The sequence below is a fragment of the Microcaecilia unicolor genome, chromosome 4 (genome assembly GCF_901765095.1).
Source record: "Microcaecilia unicolor chromosome 4, aMicUni1.1, whole genome shotgun sequence".
In the NCBI taxonomy this organism is placed as follows: domain Eukaryota; kingdom Metazoa; phylum Chordata; class Amphibia; order Gymnophiona; family Siphonopidae; genus Microcaecilia; species Microcaecilia unicolor.
Genome location: NC_044034.1, coordinates 258,218,013 through 258,240,038, shown reverse-complemented (window position 1 = coordinate 258,240,038; position 22,026 = coordinate 258,218,013).

Below are 22,026 nucleotides of genomic sequence, written 5' to 3'. Positions count from 1 at the left end.
AAAAGTCCATAGTCTGCTATTGAGACAGACATGGGGAAGCAACTGCTTGCCTTGGGATTTGTAGCATGGAATGTTGCCACCATATAGGTTTCTGCCAGGTACTTGTGACCTGGCTTAGCCACTGTTGGAAACAGGATACTGGGCTAGAAGGACCATTGGTCTGACCCAGTATGGCTACTCCTATGACACCTAGATAATGGAAGAAATCAACTGTTGTGACTGGGGAATTAAAAAGAATTGGTTGAGGCCTGTGCTCTAACCACTAGTCTACTCCTCCCACGGGGAGGGGGCAGGCGGTAATAGACAGAAACAGACATGATCATTTTATAAGGAATGTATGTAGGGGAACTATGTTAAAAATAATTATTTAAACTCATTCAACAGCTTAAGATAGCATAACATGTCAGCAGAAAAGGACCATTTAGTCCCCTGGTCTTCACTTCCGGTCCTTAATGGCCACCAATGGGAGAAGTTTTCAGATATCCCTAATGAATATGTATAAAGCAGGTTTGCATGCCTAACGCCATTGTATGCAGATTTCTGTCATTCATATTCATTAAGAATATCTTGAAAACCTTGGTGGATCTCGAGGACTAGGAGTGAAGATGGATTACTTAAGTCTATCCATCCTGCCTATTTGTACCTGCTTACCTGTCACATGTGTTAGTTGATCTATGGACTTCTTCTTTTGCCACTAAGGTGCCTTTATTCCTATATGCTTGAATATTGCTAGTGTTTTAGCTCCTCCTACACTGGATGTCTGTTCCAGGTGGCCACTTTCTTCTCAATGGGAAACCATTTCCTCACATTCCTTTTGAGTGGCCGGATGGCCCTTCTTCCATCAGCTTTTCTGTGTGTGAAATGTGAATTCAATATATTGAAGCTTGGTGCTTTTCATTTCTTTTTTTTCCCCAATGAGTACATCTTTGGCTCTTTCAGTCTTTCTACATATGATTAATAGTACAAACTATGCATCATTTTGGTGGCCTTCCTCTGAAATATTTCCAATTTGTTAACCTTCTCGTGTCGTTGTAATCTCTTGAACTCAACAGATGTCTCACCAAAAACCTGTAGAGAGGTAATATTATTTCCCTCTCTCTACTAGTTATTACCTCTGCCAGTGCCAGAATGAAAAAAAAAATGTGGATTAATGTGCACAGGCTAAACTTAGTGAACAAATATTTAAGGATCAGCAAGGCTGATGCTGGTGATTGTCCCATATTAAAAGTCTCAAAATGAAACTGGCAAGCACCGGGGATCCCCCTATATTGCAATATGCAAGGGCCCTCTGAGAATTGATGGCCCACCTACCCTTCCTCCTGGCACCAAAGTCAGGGGCCTTTATGCCCTGTGATCACCTCACAAAACCATGAGGAAGGAACCCGTAGACCACCATGTCTGTATCCCCCTGGACATGATTGTACACTTGGCAAAGTAGAGTGACAGGACAGCTAACATCGGGGTCCTTTTGCAAAGGCGCGCTGAAAAATGGCTTGCGGTAGTGTAGGCACGGGTTTTGGGTGCACGATGATCCATTTTTTAGTTAGCCTGTAAAAAAGGCCTTTTATTTTTTTATTTTTTTTGCTGAAAAGGGACGTGCGGCAAAATCATAATTGCTGCACATCCATTTTGGGTCTGAGACCTTACCGCCAGCCATTGACCTAGCGGTAAAGAATCCAGGCGGTAATGACCTACGCATGTCAAATACCACTTGTGCATCCGTTACGTGTGACAGAAAATTTAAAAAAAACATTTTTCATACACGCATAGCGGAAGTGCAGCAAAATTGAAATTACTGCAAGGGCCACATGGTACCCGGACAGTAACTCCAATTTGGCATGTGTTCAGCATGTGTATGCGCCTACACGGCTTAGTAAAAGGGTCCCATTGTTTTTTAAATTGCTGGCAAAATGGAAAGAAGCCCAGGTCTAAGGGTAGGATTAAGTCATAGGTAAACTAGATATGTGCCTAGGGCAGTGGTTCCCAAAACTGGTCTTGGAGGCATCCCAGCCAGTCAGGTTTTCAGGATATCCGCAATGAATATTCATAGAGAGATTTGCATGCAGTGAAGGCAATGCATGCAAAACTCTCTTTATGAATATTCATTATGGATATCCTGAAAACCTGACTGACTGGGGTGCCACCAGAAACAGAGGTTTGGGAACCACTAACCTAGGGCCTACATGTTTAGGAGGGACCCTCTCAGATGTGCTAATTTAATGGCTTCTGTTAGATATTTGCCCTGTTAAATCAGCAGCTAGCAGAAATAAGTGGGAATGGGGATGGAGGAAAGCCATCGCTGCCCACAGATGTCTATCTAATCTCCCCCACTCACTGTGTATACTACTGGTGAGTAGTGCTTCTGACCTGCTGCTTCTTCCTCCTCTGCTGGTTTTACCCTATGGGGTCCCACTTGCAGGAGTTTTAAAATGTATTTATATTACATTTGGGAGCTGAATATATTTATCTAGGATCTACAAAAGGGTTAATTGTGCCCTTCCATCTCTCTCCTTTCCTGGTCTTCTTCTGGTAATGATCTTATGTGGGTAGGACTTGGAGAGAAGGGAAAGGCGCAGAAGCAACTTTGAGGCATGGAAATTCATGCATCATGAATCCAGAACATATGGGTAATATTGAGTCCATTAGGCCACTTTTATAAAATCTTTTATTCTATTTACACTAGTTTGTTACCTACCTTACTAGTACATGCTTAAGGTAAGAATATTAGATAAAATAACATACAATAAATCACAAAGAAATAATGATAATGATCTAAAATCAACAAGATAAAAAAACAACCTAAAATTCACAAGTATAGAAATAATAAAAAATATATCATATTATAACCATTCAGCAGCAACCCTATAACAAATTAATAACTCCTAATTTTATTTTTTAAAAAATTGTTAAAAACAGGCTTAATAAAATGTCTAAAAGCCTAAAATCTGCTGTTAAAACTCTTTTTGTAATAGATTCCAGGAATAAGGAGCAGCATATGAGAAAACCCACTCACTGACCATCCTAATTTCACTGTTATCCAGGAATGAATACTCAACAGACTAGTAGGCATCAAAATGTAAGATGGAGTGACCTTAGACCATTAGTTTAAACCGCACATGAATGTAATCGGAAACCAGTGTTGCACTTTCAGAACTGGAGCATCATTATCTCTAATATGAAAGCACGTCATATGACATGCAGCCACATTATACGCCACCTGAAATTTCTAGGCAACCTTCTTCAGGTAACCCATCCTTTCTTGGTTCCAGATAGGGGTAAAAGGGTTAGAGAATGGATGTCCCCTAACTTTGGTATTGGAGAGGATATGGGGAGGGAAGGATTTATATGCTACTGGGTTAACATGCATTAATGCTACTAATGCTTATTATTAATAAATACTACTACTACTACTTATCACTTCTATAGCGCTACAAGGCATACGCAGCGCTGTACACCATACATGAAAAGACAGTCCCTGCTCAAAGAGCTCACAATCTAAATAGGACAAATAGACAGAACAACTAAGAGGTAAGGGAAATAAAGAGGTGGGGATAAAAGGATACAGGGCAAGTGAGTAGTGGTTAGGAGTCAAAAGCAGCGTTAAAGAGGTGGGCTTTTAGCACTTTGCATAAAATGTGACCTGTGGTAAACAATGCATGTCAGCATGCAGGAATAAGGTAGTGTCTTTTAATACTTCTAGCCCTTAGTAATGGTTTACTGTACATGTTAATTTTATTACTGAGCCGAACATGAAAAAATATTGAATTAAAATTTTACTGCATAGGTTTCATTGTTGCACAATTTTCTGCGTCAGCATTGCTTGTAAATGTAGACAAAGATAGATATGTACATGCTATATGAGCAACAATGACATTGCATTGACTTATTTAAGGTTATTATTTGCTTGCATTGCATAGACTATAAATGTCTTTCCTTGCATTCCTTATACTTTCTCTTTATTTTGTTTTAGTGGGCTTGTACAAGTTGTTAAATGCAATTATGGGGCTAGTAATCTGCCTTCCTCTCCCCCCTCCTTCTCCACCGTTAAAGGATGGGCACATTTCAAAGTCAAAAGCTTGACAGTTTAATGCAGACTCTTAGCAAACGATATTAGTTTTTGGAATATGAAACTATGCATTGTATATTTGGTTGTATAGAATGGGAGCAAAGATATTATGAGTAGAGCTTCTACTGTTAGGTGTTTATATACTGGAAGGTTAGGTGTTTATTTTCCAGTTAATTAGGGATTGTTGAGAGTGCCAAAAATTGTTTTTTTTTTTAAACTGGTGTTTTTGTATTACAATTCTTATTGATGAGTACCTTTCCCAGTAAGATCAAATATGCATTTTTATGTCACTTAGGAGTTTTCAGCACTGAAAAGATAGACTAGAAGATACAAAATAAACCAGCACAGGGAGTGAGAAAGCACTAGGGGATGTGATGTTTTTCTGGTATGTATCTAGTAAACACCTGTCTTAATTTTGTTGTTTCAGACATCTTTATTTGTGTTTATCTATTAAAACCTAAAATCAGAAGCCGTAATTATATGAGCCTGAAAAACAGAAGAAAATCAAGAAATTTGCTTTTGGATCAAATCGGGACACTTTAAAAAATTGCAATTTTTCTGTTTGTGGAGATTTCAAGCTACGGGCTCTGGAAGCATGGATATTGGTATATCTTATGTTAATAAGGACAAAACACGTATAGCATACAGCTAAAGAGGACATACAGTTCCAGTTTTCAAAAAATACTGCTATCTCAAGTTCTTTCTGAGAAAAAAGGGAAGAGGAGAAATGTCTATCTTTCTGCTGCGAACGGTCTTGATGTTTAAAATCTCTGAAGTTTCCTTATGTGTTGTACAAAGCTACAAATAAACCTTTTGCCATTTTCCCAAGGGACGTTGACCCAACTCCACAAGCAGCAGTTGAAAAGGATTTTCCAAAGCTTTATCAACTAGTCCCACCAGAGCATGGCTTCAGATTAAAAGCTTCCTCATACCAGGGGGGAATATATGTGACTTTAATAACTGAAATATGATTTGACTTTCTATTACAAGGGTCAAAAGGTGTCTAAACAAACCAAATTTGTCAATTATTTAGAGCCGTATTTTGTTTTGTTTTTACTGAAGGGGTATTTCTGAGGTATTATTTGCTTGGTAAATTCAATGTTCTAGGGCCAGCGGCAGCATTTTATTCATAACAAATTTTCCCTAAACTGAATTTGCTGGGGCAACTTAATTTTCACTATCGTGTTTGCACTGTAGAAATATCAGCTGAAGTGTTACAGGGTCTAACTAGTGGATTTCTCAGAGGGAGAATTTTCAGCAAGGTTTGCTTATTCAGCACTCCCCTGCTTTTGACATTTATTGCTTAAGAAATGAACTGGTTATACAGTGACTGCAGCGTGATCATTTTAACTGCTGAAATCTTTGATATCTATCTATTCACCTACATATACAGAGAGCGAGAGACTCATTTTAAAGTCAAGAAACAGCAGTTTAAAATGCACTGTCTCCCTAGCAAAGGATAAAATAAGTCTCTGAAAAGATCAACTAAAGAGAGTTTAAAAGAATGACATACAAAGAGAGACATGCAGGTAGAATCAGTTCAAACAAAACCACAATTATTTTCAGGGTGTCAATACATCTAGTTATTTAGCACTTTCCAGAAAGGAATGAAACGGGAGAGTATATTTAGAAAGTGATTCTAGTCTAAGGCCCAAAGACCATATACATTTTCAGGTTTTTAAATATTAACGAAACATCTCTGGCTTTTATTTTTTTTTTTGGTATTTGCTCAAATTCTCACTTGCTCTGTGAAGTAAAGAAAATCTTCCTCAAAACAATTCATAAATCGTTGTGTGAAGTACTGTTTAATGAAAACAACCATTTGGGACCTGACACGAATGCCATCTTTAAAACATTGCTTTTTCCAGCCTTGAAACCACAGATTTATTTACAGAAGCACACAAAGCAGTGATGCAGTCAAGGTGTTATATACATTTTAGCGTCTAAGTAAATCAACTATTGAGCCATCAAAAAAATATGCCTGCTTGTTGACGGCGCTTTTTGGAGTTGAATTATGCATGTGTTATAGGACAGTTGAACATAGAACTTTCTTATAGCAATTAGGCAATCATGAAGGTTGTTCGTTAATTAAGAACTCTGAAGACTGCTGGGAAAACGAAGGGAAAAAATAGACAGACTTACTTTCTCCAAGTCCCTGCTCTGCCGAAGTCCCGTAACATATGCATAAACATAAAGCCAAAAAAAAAAATCAATTTTCTGTAACACCCAATTTGAAAAATCTGTAGGTTTAGGCGATTGGTTGGCTATCAGCATAGCTTAAAACTCAATGCTACTACAGGCATTCTCAGGGTACCGTACAGTACTGAGCCTTGCTCTGTTAGCAGCACAATGGTAAGCAACGGTGAAGGTTCATGATTCTCAGTACAGTCTTCTCATTCATTTTGTGAATGCAAGCTCTTTCCGAGGCTGGGAAACCAATGCATCTGAGGCTTGTGGACTTTTTTTCAATTAAAATTTGAAAAAAAAAGAAAAAGATTACCTCACACTAACTTACCAGATCTTATAGATGAGAAAGAATCACTCCCCCCCCCCCCCCCCCCCCCACCTTTTCTCTGAACTCTCTAGCTTCCAGCATTGGTCAAATAAACCATTTTTAAAATGAATTAAATGAGCAAAAAGGTCCTTTTAGTGTAAGCTGAATTGGGGAGTGCAGCGCTCAGAGTTTGGTCTTGAAATAATTAATCCCTCAGCCTCGATGCAAAGCTTCTTTGCCTTCCTGCAAATTGACTGTACAGTTTGAAAACTGTCCAGATTAGGCCGAAAGACTGCAGTCTTTATTCGGAAGCAGTATTGTCAAGGGCAAGGGACCTACAATACCCCTTTTTTTGTTGATTTCTCTCTTATAGTTCACTTCTTATATTTGTCAGATGGTTCAGAGGACATAAAAAGAGTTTGTTCATGAAAGTATACAATACCAACTTTGGGTGGGGGAGGGGGCACACAAAAAGTATTAGGTGCCATATTTAAATTATTCAGCCATTTTGTTCTTTGCTTTGTAAAAGAGGAAAGGGTGTGTATGCATGTGGCATACCTATCTTTTGAAGATAATACTCAGATTAAGAGTTTAAAAAAAATCCCTAAAGATTACTAAAATTGGGACTGAGAGATCCTGAAACAGCTGCAGTGATAGAACCCCAGTCAGAAAATAATGCCAAACATTCTCAAGCGGCTTTTTTTTTTTAATACCCACCTAAAAATGTAGAGATCCAGTTGTTGATATGCACATTCTAATAACACACTGCGAGCTAACCTCAAAAGCTGCAATATACAAAGAAATTGTGAACAAATGCAGCTGTCAGAATCTTTTCGCTCATTCTCAATTGCCATTCTAAAAAGGTTCCACTCTGTTTTGATATGTAACCAGGGCTTGTAAAAGCTCACTGGAAACAAAGATTATCTATCAGGGGGTCATGGTAAGAACCACCTACTCTGTACCTTGAGCTGCAAGCCTGTATCTTGTGAATAGATGGAGAACTGTCAGCCTTCTTGGCCAGACATACCTATGCTAGCTGGAACATTTCCTCGTGTGGCCTTGCTGAGGCTTATAAACCATTCCAATCAATTTCTTTTTAAAAACACGTTTTTCAGAAACTTATTACACGCTTTAGAGATATATTATATATCTTCAGCAGCGAAAGAAGAAAAATTACAGGTGCAAAAGCAGCTCATTTTTCCAGGGACTGAAAATGATGCTGTGTACTAGTCACAGGGGAGTTGTAAAAATTACACTCCGACAGCAACAGGGCAGGAGCCCACAAAGCCACAGCGATGCGAGTGGCACAGCCAGGCATCGCTCTAATAAATCAAGATAATTCTTTGCCTGCCTTGAACTTAGACCCGACTACAATTCACTGGTACAGCAGGAAAAAAAAAAGTCTGTTAGTGGAATTCAGCTTTACTGGGGGGACGTGATTAGTCACTGGCCAGATTGAGTCTCGATTGAATCTAAATGGTCCACTTTATGAACCATTCATCTTCTGCTCAGACCATTTTCATTACACCTAAAACTGATGCTGAGCTACCAGCTGTAAGATACAGCCTAGTGAAAATTAATAACCTTTTTTTTTCCCTTTCCTGCAGGACTCCTGCATATGCGAGCAGGAGCATTTATCCCTGTTTTGTTGCTATTTGCATCCCCAACATCCCTGGCAGTCTTTCAATTTTCTCAAGTCTCTTAGCCTTTGCCCCCTGTTTCGCTTTCGCTACACAAACAATCCATCCTGCGCATTTAAAATTCTCTTAGCACCCTGACATTGGGATATAGCCTTAGAGCAGGGAGCAGTTTATACAGAAAGGGCTTTTTATTAATTCCTCTGTCCTGCTTTCCCACTAAAATATAGGGATCTTGAGATTACAGCTGGGTCCCTTAAAGACCATTTAGAGCACAGCAATTTTAAAAAGAAGACCTTTATTAATACCTGCTCAGGCTACTGACTGCAGGGAGGGCAAAAGAGGTCTGGCTGTGATGGAAGATAGCCTCTTAGTGAAACCAAGTCACATGACCATTAATTCACAAACTGCATAGTGAGCTCTCTCCAGCCACTATAATATATGTTAACATGCTTACAGTAACATACAGTAAAACCATAGCATGTTAATGACGCCTTAATCAACACGAGTCTCTTTGTAAGCTGGTACAGTTTTGATAGGGCTGATTAAGGATTTGGCTATCTCAGGAAGCTCGTTATCGTATTAATTAAGGCACAATGAGCACCAAACTGTGTTGTTTTGGCAGGTTGCTGCACGGTGCCATATATTTGGCCTGCGGTTTAATGTTCCTCATATCACCCCTGAAGTTTATGTAATAAATATGACTTTTTTCACTTAGATAATTGCTTGGTGAGCGCATTTTGTGTTCCCTTTCTTTTAACCTTTCCATTGTTTTTTTCAAAACAGTATTGCCATCATGTTTATAATGACAAAGTATTTCAAAACAATGAAATGCTTAGTGTTGTTTTTATTTTTTTGAAGAATTCTCCTTAACAATGGGAGGAAAAATACTTTATGTGCTGTTTGAGTGGTCTCTAAGGGTCCCTTTTGCTAAAACTTAGAGTGCACTAATGGAATTATCGTGCACTATGTGCTAAGAAGCTTATAGGTGTGAAATGGGCTTCTTAGCATTTAACATGTGCTAATTCCGTTAGTGCATGTTAAGCTTTAGTAAAAGGACCCCTAAGTGTGTTAACATAACTTATTTTTTTAATAAGCTTTCCACACATTTGTTTACACATTTAGGGGTCCTTTTACAAAGGCGCGCTGAAAAATGGCTTGCAGTAGTGTAAGCGCATGTCTTGAGTGCACGCTGATCCATTTTTTTAGCACGCCTGTGAAAAAGGCCTTTTTTTGCCAAAAATGAATGTGTGGCAAAATAAAAATTGCCGCGTGTCCATGTTGGGCCTGAGACCTTACCGCCAGCCGTTGACCTAGCGGTAAAGACTCACATGGTAACCAGGCAGTAATGACCTATGCATGCCAAATGCCACTTGGTGCACGTCCATTGCACGCGCCAGAAAATAAAACGTATTTTTCAGATGTGCGTAGCAGATGCGTGCCAAAAATGAAATTACCGCAAGAGCCACGCAGTAGTTGGGTGATAACTCCATTTTGGCACATGTTGGGCATGCGTAGTCGCTTACGTGGCTTAGTAAAAGGACCCCTTATATTCTTTTCCAACTTCACAACCTAAAAAGTCTTTTTTTTTTCTGTTGTTTTGTTTTTGGTTGTTCATTGAAATCCCTTACTCTATTTAAGCTGTTTAATCATTTTATTTAGAAATAGAAATGCCATGGAAGGGGGTACTCTTGCTCATAAAACATTTACACCTGATCATTTTATTGCTAGTTGAGTTATGCTCCTTGATTTCTTGAATTCACAACTCACCTTAATAATTTCTTTATGAAAAGGCATGTCGTATGTCATATTGAATAAATAAGGGGTAATTTCAAGAGGCATTTCCACATGCAAAATAGCATTTTATAGGAAGAAATGGCCTTTTAAAAAATTGCCCAAAGAATATACATGCAATATATCATGTATACACATACTTGTCTGATCCAGACAGAAGCATTCCTAGGGGTGTGGTATGCTTATGCATATATTTTATAAAATGCATGCACATACACACTAAAGAGGCAAATTTGTGCCAACAATTAAGAGTAAATATGGTTTTGTATCTTCTGTGGGGTAATTTTCAAAGGAAAAGCATGTAAATAGTCTCCCTCTGTAAATTGGTGTAACCTGTAGGTGTGCACAGGCAAGAAAATCTTATTTTGTTCAGTTTCCCATATTGTTTACAGGTTTTTTTAAATTTTGGATTGTCTTTGTTTTATGTTTATTTTTTGTTTGCTTCAGGAAAATTTTATAAATAGTGCACTTTTCCTTTAGGTAGCTGGCCAGACCTTTTTAAAACCCCGCTAAGCTAACTGCCTTTACCACATTCTCTGGCAACGAATTCCAGAGTTTAATTACACGTTGTTTTAAATTTACTACCTTGTAGCATCATTACATGCCCCTTAGTCACTTCCACTCATTTTATAGACCTCTATCATATCTCCCCTCGGCTGTCTTTTCTCCAAGCTAAAGATCCCTAGCCACTTTAGGGGGTCTTTTACTAAAGCTTAGCTCGAGTTATCTGCAGCAGTGCCCATAGGAATAAAATAGGCCCTGCTGCAGATAACTCAAGCTAAGCATTAGTAAAAGACCCCCTTAATCTTTCCTCATAGGGAAGTCGTCCCATCCCCTTTATCATTTTCGTTGCCCTTCTCTGTACATTTTCTAATTTCAAATGAATGTACATCTTTATGTCTTATACACATACTAGCCGTTGAGCCCGTAAAAACGGGCTAGTTTTGGGGTTTTCCTTCCCCCTCCCCGCGAGGTCGCCACCGCTACCGTTCCCCACCCCCGGAGTCGCTGCCATCCCTCCACCCGGCCCGGGCCTTCTCTCCGCTATTAAACTTACACATCCATTTGCCGGAACGCAGCACGCACATCAGCTGAGCTGCCGTCGGCCCTTCCTTCTCTGCCTGTGTCCAACCCTCCTGTGACATAACATCAGCGAGGGCGGGACACGGGCAGGGAAGGAAGGCCAACGGCAGCTCAGCTGATGTGCGTGCTGCGTTCCGGCGAATGGATGTGTAAGTTTAGTAGCGGAGAGAGGGCCCGGGCCGGGTGGGGGGGGGGGGAACGGTAGCGGCAACCTCTGGGGGGGGAGAGCGGTATCAACCTCGGCGGTGCAGTTTCCCTCTCTGTCCCGCCCTCGTCATCACGTATTGACGCGGGGGCGGGACAGAGAGGGAAGTCTCTACTGCGCATTTGCGAGTGAGTCGGTCACTCGCCGTTTATATGTTTGATATGATGAAAAAGTTAGGTATCCTGTTATAAAATTTTCTTCCCTATAAAACAAATATTCTAAATGTTAAAAAACAAATAATAATTTTAAGCTTGCTGAACACTAAAGTTTATGAATAATTTCACTTATTTAGTGTTAGCCATATTGAACACCATTTTCAAAATGTAACTAATGTGATCACGTTACTGTACTTAAATAACAGCTATTGTCCCTTTTTAGCTGTGACAAAATTCAACTAAATCCAGCACCCACATGAAAGTAATTGAAAACTTTGCTATCACAATCAGCATACATTGTACCATATTTCTGTTTCACTGTATAATTTGTAGGAACAATTCTTTAAATTCATGCCTGCATTATTAGAGAGAAAATTATCACAAAACAGAGAAAGGAAAATCAGAAGTAAATGTTTTTTTTTTTAAACAGGAATTTTCTCAGATCTACGTTGTGCTATTGTGACAGTGATTGCTGCGTGGATTTCCTCTATCAATCTTGATCTGCAAGAAAAGATGTTTCAAAGAAATTGACTCACAATTCACTATCTGATTCTAGATTTGTTCTTTGTCTGGAGGTAAGAAAGAGAAATGGGAGTCTAATACATTTTTCTTGAATAATTTGTCTAAGAAATGGCATTGTCAGAAAAAAAAACACTCTATAGTGGTTATTTTAGAAGCTCTATTCTTGTTTTAGACATCATAAAACTGACATCTAGATGTTTATATTGCATTTATTTACACATTTATACCCCACATTTTCCCACTTAGTTGCAGGTTCAATGTGGCTTACATAATACCCAGGAGGCAGGCTCCGGTTCGGTAAAATACAAATACACAAAATAGTAGTAAACCTATAAATAACATGAGTAAAAGGCAACAAAGATATGCTAAAAAGTCCAATACGGTCCATAGTTTTGCTGTATCACAGGAAGTAGAAAATTAAGTTGGGTCTGAGGGGTAGGCCTTCTTAAACAAGGTGGTTTTCAGTGACTTCCTGAAGTTAAGATGGTTATGAATTGATTTCATGGTTTTAGGCATGGCGTTCCACAGTTGTGTACTTATGTAAGAGAAGCTGGATGCATAAGTTGATTTGTATCTAAGACCATCGCAGTCTGGATAATGTACATTTAAGTAAGTTGGGGATAGACTGGTACTGTTTCTTGGTGGCAGATTTATTAGGTTCAACATGTATCCAGGAACTAAGCCGTAGATAATCCTGTGGACCAAAGTGCAAACCTTGAAGGCAATGCGTTCTTTGATGGGAAGCCAATGCAATTTTTCACGAAGGGGTTTGGCACTTTTAAATTTTGATTTTCCCAAGATCAGTCTAGCTGCTGTATTCTGGGTGGTTTGAAGTTTCTTAATTAGTTGTTCTTTACAACCTGCATAGATTCCATTGCAGTAATCTAATGGATTACTATTAATGGATTACATCTAATGGATGTTCAAGTCTCAATTTTACAAAGGCAAGATATGGATGTGTAACACTGCAGTACATCCATATGGAATGGGGGGTTTGGCCTGGTCATGCTTTGGGTGTAACTAAGAAGGGTTCAAAATATGGATGTCCATCTCCGATAACAGAAGGAGAAGAGATGTCCAAGTCTTAAAAAGATTGACTTCCATATGTAAACCTGGTATCTGTCATGTCCAGGTTACAGAACAGATACCTGCAGTACACCACTGATAAAATTATTTTTCTCAAAGTGAACTTCATGTACCACTACCCTCTGTCTTCTTCCACTTAACCAGTTTTTAACCCAGTCACTGTAAGGTCCATACCGAGGGCACTCAGTTTATTTATCAATCACCTATGTGGAACCGTGTCAAAGGCTTTTCTAAAGTCCAAGTACTCCACATCTATCCAAGTGTTTGGTCATCCAGTCAAAGAAATCATCCAGTTTTGTCTGACAAGACTTGACTCTAGTAAAGCCATGCTGCCTTGGATTCTGCAGTCCATTCAATTCTAGTGACTTCACAATCCTCTGCTTCTGAAGCAATCCTCAGCGTAAAAATGGACCGTAACCTAACACTACAGAGCCAAGTGGCATCTACAACAAAGAAAATGTTTCACTCAATGTGGAAACTCAAACGCTTAAGACAATTCTTCCCGAGGGAAACATTTTGCACCCTGATACAATCAATGGTACTAAGCCACGCAGACTACTGCAATGGAATTTATGCGGGATGCAAACTACAAACCTTTAAGAAACTTCAGACTGCATAAAACATGGCAGCCAGGCTTATATTTGGAAAAACGCGATTTGAAAGTGCAAAACCCCTCTGTGAAAAGCTACACTGGCTCCCAATCAAAGAACGCATTGCCTTCAAAATCTGCACCCTGGTTCACAAAATCATCTACGGTGAAGCCCCGGGATACATATCGACTTACCAACCAGAAACATATCCGAATCAACACGAACATTTCTATATCTGCACTACCCAAGCTGCAAAGGTCTTAAATACAAATCAACCTACGCATCCAGTTTCTCCTACATAAGCACACAATTACGGAATGCATTGCCAAAAGCCTTGAAAATGACGTACGACTACCTAAACTTCCGGAAATCACTAAAGACTAACCTGGTTCAAAAGGCATACCCTACCGACCCAATTTAAATGCTGAACTCTACAACACAACAAAACTCAAGTATGTAATGGACATAACTCAACTCTTCCATTGTACAATTCCCTAATGTGGCAATGCTACATGAACTTTATCTTACCACAACATCACTTTGTATTTGCTCACCGGAGACTTCAAAGCCTCTCCGGTACTATTTAAGCTACATTGAGCCTGCAAATAGGTGGGAAAATGTGGGATACAAATGTAACAAATAAATAAATAAAATAAATAAATAAATAAATTCTCATTAGTTTATTCACCACTGCACTGAGGTCAGACTAACATGCCTGTAATTCCCAACCTCCTCCTTCTACTCTTGTGCAGAGGGAACACATCTGCCCTTCTTCAGTCCTTGTAGACCACTCCAAACTCTAAAGAAACATTGAAAAGGTCAGACAATGGGGCCACTAGAACTTCTTTGAGTTCCTTGAGTACCCTTGGATGTATCTCATCAGGCCCCATTGCTTTATCTATTTTTAGTTTAACTAGCTTCTTACGAACATAGTCTTCTGAGAATTGGTCCTGGTTTACCACACATCCATTCCCATTAGCATTTATTTTCTGTGGTCCTACCCCTAGCCCTTCATCCATGAAAACAAAACAGAAGTAATTGCTAAGCAATACAGCTTTATACTTATCAGCTTCTACATAGTCTTCCTTTTCACCCTTGAGCCTCACACTGCCATTTTGGCACTTTCTCTTATCACTTACATATCTAAAAAGTATCTTTTACCCCAATTTTACCATATTGGCTATCATTTCTTCCATTTGCATCTTTGCTTTCCTGACAGCTTTTCCAGCTTCTTCTAGCTTTTATAGGTATTTTTGCTTGTCTTCTTCTCTCTGTGATGTCTTGTCATTTATAAAAGATAACCTTTTTCCTTTACCTTTTCAGCTACTACATTTAAGAACCAAAGTAGCCTTCTTTTCCTCTTGCTTTTATGTACTTTTTCTAATATAAAGGTTTGTTGCCTTTAAAATAGCATCTTTCAGGTTTGCCAACTGCTTTTCTATTTTCTTCAGCTGTCCCCATCCATCTAACTCCTCCTTGAGGTATTTCCCCATATTTTGAAGCCTAGAACCTTAAACTTGAATAAGCCCTCTCCTCCTGTGTTTTAATATTGAACCGCACCATTTGGTAATTGTTAGATGCCAAATGGTCACCCACCGTAACATCAGAAACACTCTCCTTGTTGTAAGCACCAGGTCCAGAATAGATCCATCCTGCGTGGATTCTATTTCCAACTGCTGGAACAGTTCCTCTTGTAGCAAAGTACGTTAAAATAAATTCTAAATGTAATGGGTAACCAATGATATTGCATAAACAGTGGAGTAACATGGTCATACATATATTTACTACCTAACAATCGTATTGCTGCATTTTGAATGGTTTGTAATCACTTCAACCTATATCCAGGCAAACCTGCATAAATAAAGTTAGCATAATCTAACCATGCAATGACTAAAGCATGCAACAATATATGTGATGCTGCTTCATTAAATAAATATTTTAATGAATGCAATCTCCTCAATATTACAAATCCTTCTTTTATGACTTTAGTAACTTGATCTTCAAAAGTCAACTTTGAGTCAATAAGCACCCCCAGATATTTAAAATGTCACACTGGTGTCATTGGTAAACCAAACAAGACAGGTGTTACAGCAGATATCTCATGGTGCCCTGTCATCCAGTAAACTCTAGTTTTCTGCACATTCAAAACTAAGCGGTACAACCATAGCCACTCCAAAACCGCCTTTAACCTTATGATACTTTATGGAAATTTGAAGGTTGAAATTTAATCACTGTATACAGTGTACAATGTTCAGAATTAAAGAGAGTAAAATTGAGGAAATAGAAGGGGTACAATTTGAAAATGGAAAACTGATAAAGGAGCCAGCACTATCCCTTGCAAGGATATTTCCCATGCACTGAGGCCACTTTTAGTGCAACAGTAAAATGCATGAATTTCTCACTTTTCCTAGTAATGGCAACGTGAAAATTTCCCCATTGGCGGGTGGCCATTTGCATGTGAGCTGTTACCGTGTTTCCCCGAAAATAGGACATCCTCCGAAAATAAGACCTAGTAGAGGTCTTGATGCAATTTGAAAATATAAGGCCTCCCCCGAAAATAAGACCTAGCAGGGGAGGCCTTATTTTTCGGGGAAACATCGGGGTCACCCCCCCACCCAAGATCGCCAGCTCCCCCACTCGATTGGCAGCTCCCCCCCTCGATTGGCAGCTCCCCCCGCTGTCAGTCGCTCCCGGAACTAACTTCTTAAACGCTTCCTTTCACCATTCATCTTCACACTCGCAGAAAGCAGCAGGGCAGGCCACTCCTTCCTTCCGTGTCCCGCCCTTGCCTGACGTTACGTTACGTCAGGCGAGGGCGGGACATGGAAGGAAGGAGTGGCCTGCCCTGCTGCTTGCTGCGAGTGCGAAGATGAATGGTGAAAGGAAGTGTTTAAAAGGTTAGTTCCGGGAGCGACTGAGGGCGAGGGGAGCCGGTGATCGAGGGGGGGGAGCCAGCGACCTCGGGTGGGGGGGGGGGGCGACCTCAGGTGGGGGGGGGACCTGATGTTTCCCCGAAAAATAAGGCCTCCCCTGAAAATAATCCCTAGCGGGTCTTGGGGAGCAAAAATTAATATAAGACAGTGTCTTATTTTCGGGGAAACACGGTACCACCACCACTACTACTACTACTACTACTATTTAACATTTCTAAAGCGCTACCAGGGTTACGCAGCACCGTACAATATAACAAAGAAGGACAGTCCCTGCTCAAAGGAGCTTACAATCTAAAGGGCAAAAAAGTACAGTCAATCAAATTGGGGGCAGTCTAGATTTCCTAGATAGAGGTACAATGGTTAGGTGCCGAAAGCGACATTGAAGAGGTGGGCTTTGAGCAAGGATTTGAAGATGGGCAGGGAGGGGGCTTGGCGTATGGGCTCAGGGAGTTTATTCCAAGCATAGGGTGAGGTGAGGCAGAAAGGGCGGAGCCTGGAGTTGGCGGTGGTGGAGAAGGGTACTGAGAGGAGGGATTTGTCCTGTGAGCGGAGGTTACGGGTAGGAGCGTAAGGGGAGATGAGGGTAGAGAGGTAATGAGGGGCTGCAGATTGAGTGCATTTGTAGGTTAGTAGGAGAAGCTTGAACTGTATGTGGTACCTGATCGGCAGCCAGTGAAGTGACTTGAGGAGAGGGGTGTTATGAGCATATCGGTCTAGGCGGAAGATAAGACGGGCAGCAGAGTTCTGAACGGATTGAAGGGGGGATAGATGGTTAAGTGGGAGGCCAGTGAGGAGTAGGTTGCAGTAGTCAAGGTGAGAGCTGATGAGAGAGTGGATGAGAGTTTGGGTGGTGTGCTCAGAGAGGAAGGGGCGAATTTTGCTGATGTTATAGAGAAAGAAGCGACAGGTCTTGGCTGTCTGCTGGATATGTGCAGAGAAGGAGAGGGAGGAGTCGAAGATCACTCTGAGGTTGCGGGCAGATGATACAAGGAGGATGAGGGTGTTGTTGACTGAAATAGAGAGTGGAGGGAGAGGAGAAGTGGGTTTGGGTGGAAAGACGATGAGCTCGGTCTTGGCCATGTTCAGTTTCAGGTGGCGGTTGGACATCCAGGCAGCAATGTCGGATAAGCAGGCTGATACTTTGGCCTGGGTTTCTGCAGTGATTTCTGGTGTGGAGAGGTAAAGCTGGGTGTCGTCAGCATAAAGATGGTATTGGAAACCATGAGATGAGATCAGCGAGCCCAGGGAAGAGGTGTAGATTGAAAAAAGAAGGGGTCCAAGGACAGAACCCTGAGGAACTCCAACAGAGAGCGGGATGGGGGTGGAGGAAGATCCATGAGAATGTACTCTGAAGGTACGGTGGGAGAGATAAGAGGAGAACCAGGAGAGGACAGAGCCCTGGAACCCAAATATGGATAGTGCAGCAAGAAGTAAATTATGATTGACAATGTCAAAAGCGGCGGATAGGTCGAGGAGGATGAGGATGGAGTAGTGGCCTTTGGATTTGGCATGGAATAGGTCATTACAGACTTTAGTGAGTGCCGTTGCTGTTGAGTGTAGAGGGCGAAAACCGGATTGAAGCGGATCGAGGATGGCATGAGAGGAGAGAAAATCAAGGCAGCGGCTGTGAACGGCACGTTCAAGTATCTTGGAGAGGAAGGGTAGGAGGGAGATGGGCGGTAGTTGGAAGGACAGGTAGGGTCTAGTGATGGTTTTTTGAGAAGTGGTGTGACTACAGCATGCTTGAAGGTGTCAGGGACAGTTGCAGTGGAGAGATAGAGGTTGAGGATATGACAGATGGGGGGGGGTGACAGTAGGAGAGATGGTGTTTAGTAAGTTGGTGGGGATAGGATCAGAGGAACAGGTGGTGCATTTCGAGGAAGAAAGAAGGTGGGCGGTTTCCTCCTCGGTGATATCAGGAAAAGAGGAGAAGGAGGCCTGAGTTGGTTGGTTGAGGGAGTGGGTTAAAGGGTGAAGAGGAGGAGGTGGCTTGGTAGTGAATTTGAGATTAATCTTCTGCACCTTGTCACGGAAGTAGTCAGCTAGTGATTGAGAAGAGAGTGAGGGGGAGGGGTGGGAGCAGAGGGCACTTTGAGGAGGGAGTTAAGGGTGGCGAAGAGACGACGAGGGTTGGAGCCGAGAGAATTAGTCAATTGGGTGTAATAGTCCTGTTTGGCAAGGAATAGGGAGGACTGGAAGGAGGATAGCATGAATTTGTAATGAATGAAGTCAGTATGGGTGCGAGATTTCCTCCAGAGGCGTTCGGCAGATCGGGCGCAGGAGCGAAGGTATCGGATGCAAGGGGTCAGCCAGGGCTGGGGATTAGTACACCTTGTGGGACGGGAGATGGATGGTGCAAGTGTGTCCAGAGCAGTGGAGAGAGTGGCATTGTAAGCAGAGACAGCCTATTATCTAGGCGGTAAGGGCTCACACATTAACCTCGTGCTAATGGGAGAGGGCAGATAAGATAAGGACATTTAAATACTTATGTGGCATAAATGCACAGGAGTCATGTCTCTTTCAATTAAATGGACGCTCTGGAACAAGGGGCATAGGACAAAGGTGAAAGGGGATAGACTCAGAAGTAACCTGAGGAAATACTTCATGGAAAGGGTGGTGAATTTGTGGAATAGCCTCCCGGTGGAAGTTGTGGAGATGAAATCAGTATCTGAATTCAAGAGAGCTTGAGCCAAGTATATAGGATCTTTAAGGAAGTGATATATGGAAGAGATGGCATGGATGGGCAGACTGGATAGGCCATGTGGTTTTTGCCAACAATTTCCTATGTTTCTGTGTTGTTGGTTAGTGCACAGCAATGTATCTGTGCTAACCAATTAGAGCAGAACATGACTATTCTCTACCCCAGACATACCCCCAGTGCTAAAATATAAATTCTATTTTTAGTACATGGGTTGCAAATGCCAATCCCCAAACTACTGTGGGATGCCTGAGCATGCCCCCCAGTTTTTTTAACTTGTGGTAAGCATGTGTTAGTGCTTACTGCAGTTTAGTAAAAGGACCCTAAAATGTTTACCATTGTCAGCAGTTATAAGTATCTAGGAATTTTAGAACCAGATAACATCTTACATAAAACACTAAGATAAAACAAAATCAGAATACCTAAAGAGGGTCCAGAAAGTCCTAATCTCAAAACTAAATAGTGGAAACACTTTCAAGGCCATAAAGTCCTGGGACATTCCAGTAGTCAAATATACAGCTAGAATTGTAGAATAGACCCAACTATAATTGAATAATCTGGATCAGAAAACTTGAAAGCTGATGACAGTACACCATGCTTTACACCCCTAAAATGACAATTTGCCAACTATATTCATCACAAAAAAAAGAGGTCAGGGCATGCTTCAAGTTAGACAGGCAGTCAAGGAGGAAAGACTGAATGATTATATTAAGACCTGCTATGAGAAAATGTTAATCGAAGTTTGCAGGGAGACCATTATCAAGGTGACAGAGAAGAAAAATGAGTACAGAGTAGAAAACTGGAAACCCATTTGTCTAACTGGAAAAAAAAGCCTTACATGGAAAATACCTTAGAGAAATTGAGAATAATATGGACAGAGAAATTGAGAATAATATGGACAATCTCAAGAATTGGCAATAGCTGTGGCTGGGTACCTTCAAGAAGGAGATGGGAGGATTTATTTTTGTAGCTCAGGAACAGGTTTTTCAAACTAACCGCATGAAGGCAAATATTCAACATATTTTGAATAATAGAAAATGCAGACTATCAGGCTTATTTTCGAAAGAGAAGGGCGCCCATCTTTCGACACAATCGGGAGATGGGCGTCCTTCTCTCAGGGTCGCCCAAATCGGTATAATAGAAAGCCGATATTGGGCATCCCCAACTGCTTCCCATTGCGGGGACGACCAAAGTTCCTGGGGGCGTGTCAGAGGCATAGTGAAGGCGGGACAGGGGCGTGCCTAACAGATGGATGTCCTTGAGTGATAATGGAAAAAAAAGAAGGGCGTCCCTGAGGAGCACTTGGCCGACTTTACTTGGTCCATTTTTTCTTACGACCAAGCCTCAAAAAGGTGCCCAAACTGATCAGATGACCACCAGAGGGAATCGGGGATGACCTCCCCTGACTCCCCCAGTGGTAACTAACCCCCTCCCACCCTGAAAAAAACAACTTTAAAAACTTTTCTTACCAGCCTGAAATATCATACTCAGGTCCATCGCAGCAGTTTGCAGGTCCCTGGGGGGAAGGTGTGTATGTGGCAGCGAAGGCATAGCGAAGGTGTGGACATCCTTCTTAAAAACATTTTGGACATCCTGAACTGCCCCCCCCCCTCCACAGGGATGGCCAAATTTCAAGGGAGTGGAGTGGAGGAGTGGCTTAGTGGTTAGAGCACCGGTCTTGCAATCCAGAGGCGTCCAGTTGGAATCCCACTGCTACTACTTGTGATCCAAAATCCAAATAAATAAATAAATAAATAAAGGGGGTGTTGGAGGCATAGCAAAGGCATGGATGTCCTTCTCACAGAAACATCCACACTTTGGACACCCTCAACTGCTCCTCACAGAGGCATAGTGAAGGCACCTAACACTTGGACATCCTTCACCCATACTCAAAAAAAGACATCCCTGACAAGCACATGGACATTTTCACTTGGACTTGTGCTTTTTTAAGGTTGTAGACGGCAATTTATTTAAGGTTGTAGACTGCTGTTATACACGCATAATGCTTGGCTGCTCTGCACTGGCTTCCCCTCCTTAGGAAGGAAATCGTGTGCAAATGAGCTAACAGCAATTTCCTTCATGCATGCCTGTTCCTTTCCGAATTGCTAAGGGATTGGTAAGGGAAGGGCTTTTTCCGTTCAGTTAGTGCATCAGTTAGTCCACTGCAGTGCCCCCTAGGGTACCCGGTTGGTGTCCTGGCATGTCAGGGGGACCAGTACACTATGAATGCTGGTTCCTCCCATGACCAAATGAGTTGGATTTGGTCGTTTTTGAGATGGGTGTCCTCGGTTTCCATTATCGCCAAAAACAGGGGACGACCATCTATAAGGTCGACCATCTCAACATTTAGGTCGACCATCTCTAAGGTCGACCTAAATGTTGAGATTTGGGCATCCACGACCGTATTATCGAAATAAAAGATGGCCGCCCTTCTTGTTTCAATAATATAATTTTCCCCGCCCCTTGGGTGCCCCATTTGATTATGCCCCTCCACATCATGAAAAAAATGAAACCATTAACCACTTGCATGGTAGATGTAGTAAAATTGCCCAAACTGACTACAAACAATGTCATAACAGGGTTGCCACAATGATCCACTGAAACTTGTAAAAGAAGTATGACTTTAGAGTCAACAAATACTGGTATAACCACCAAACCACCAAGTTGTAGAAAAAACATCAAAATTTTATGGGACTTTTGAATTAAAACAGACTGACATTTGGCACATTGATTGTAATCTGATACGTTTAATGAGAATAGTGT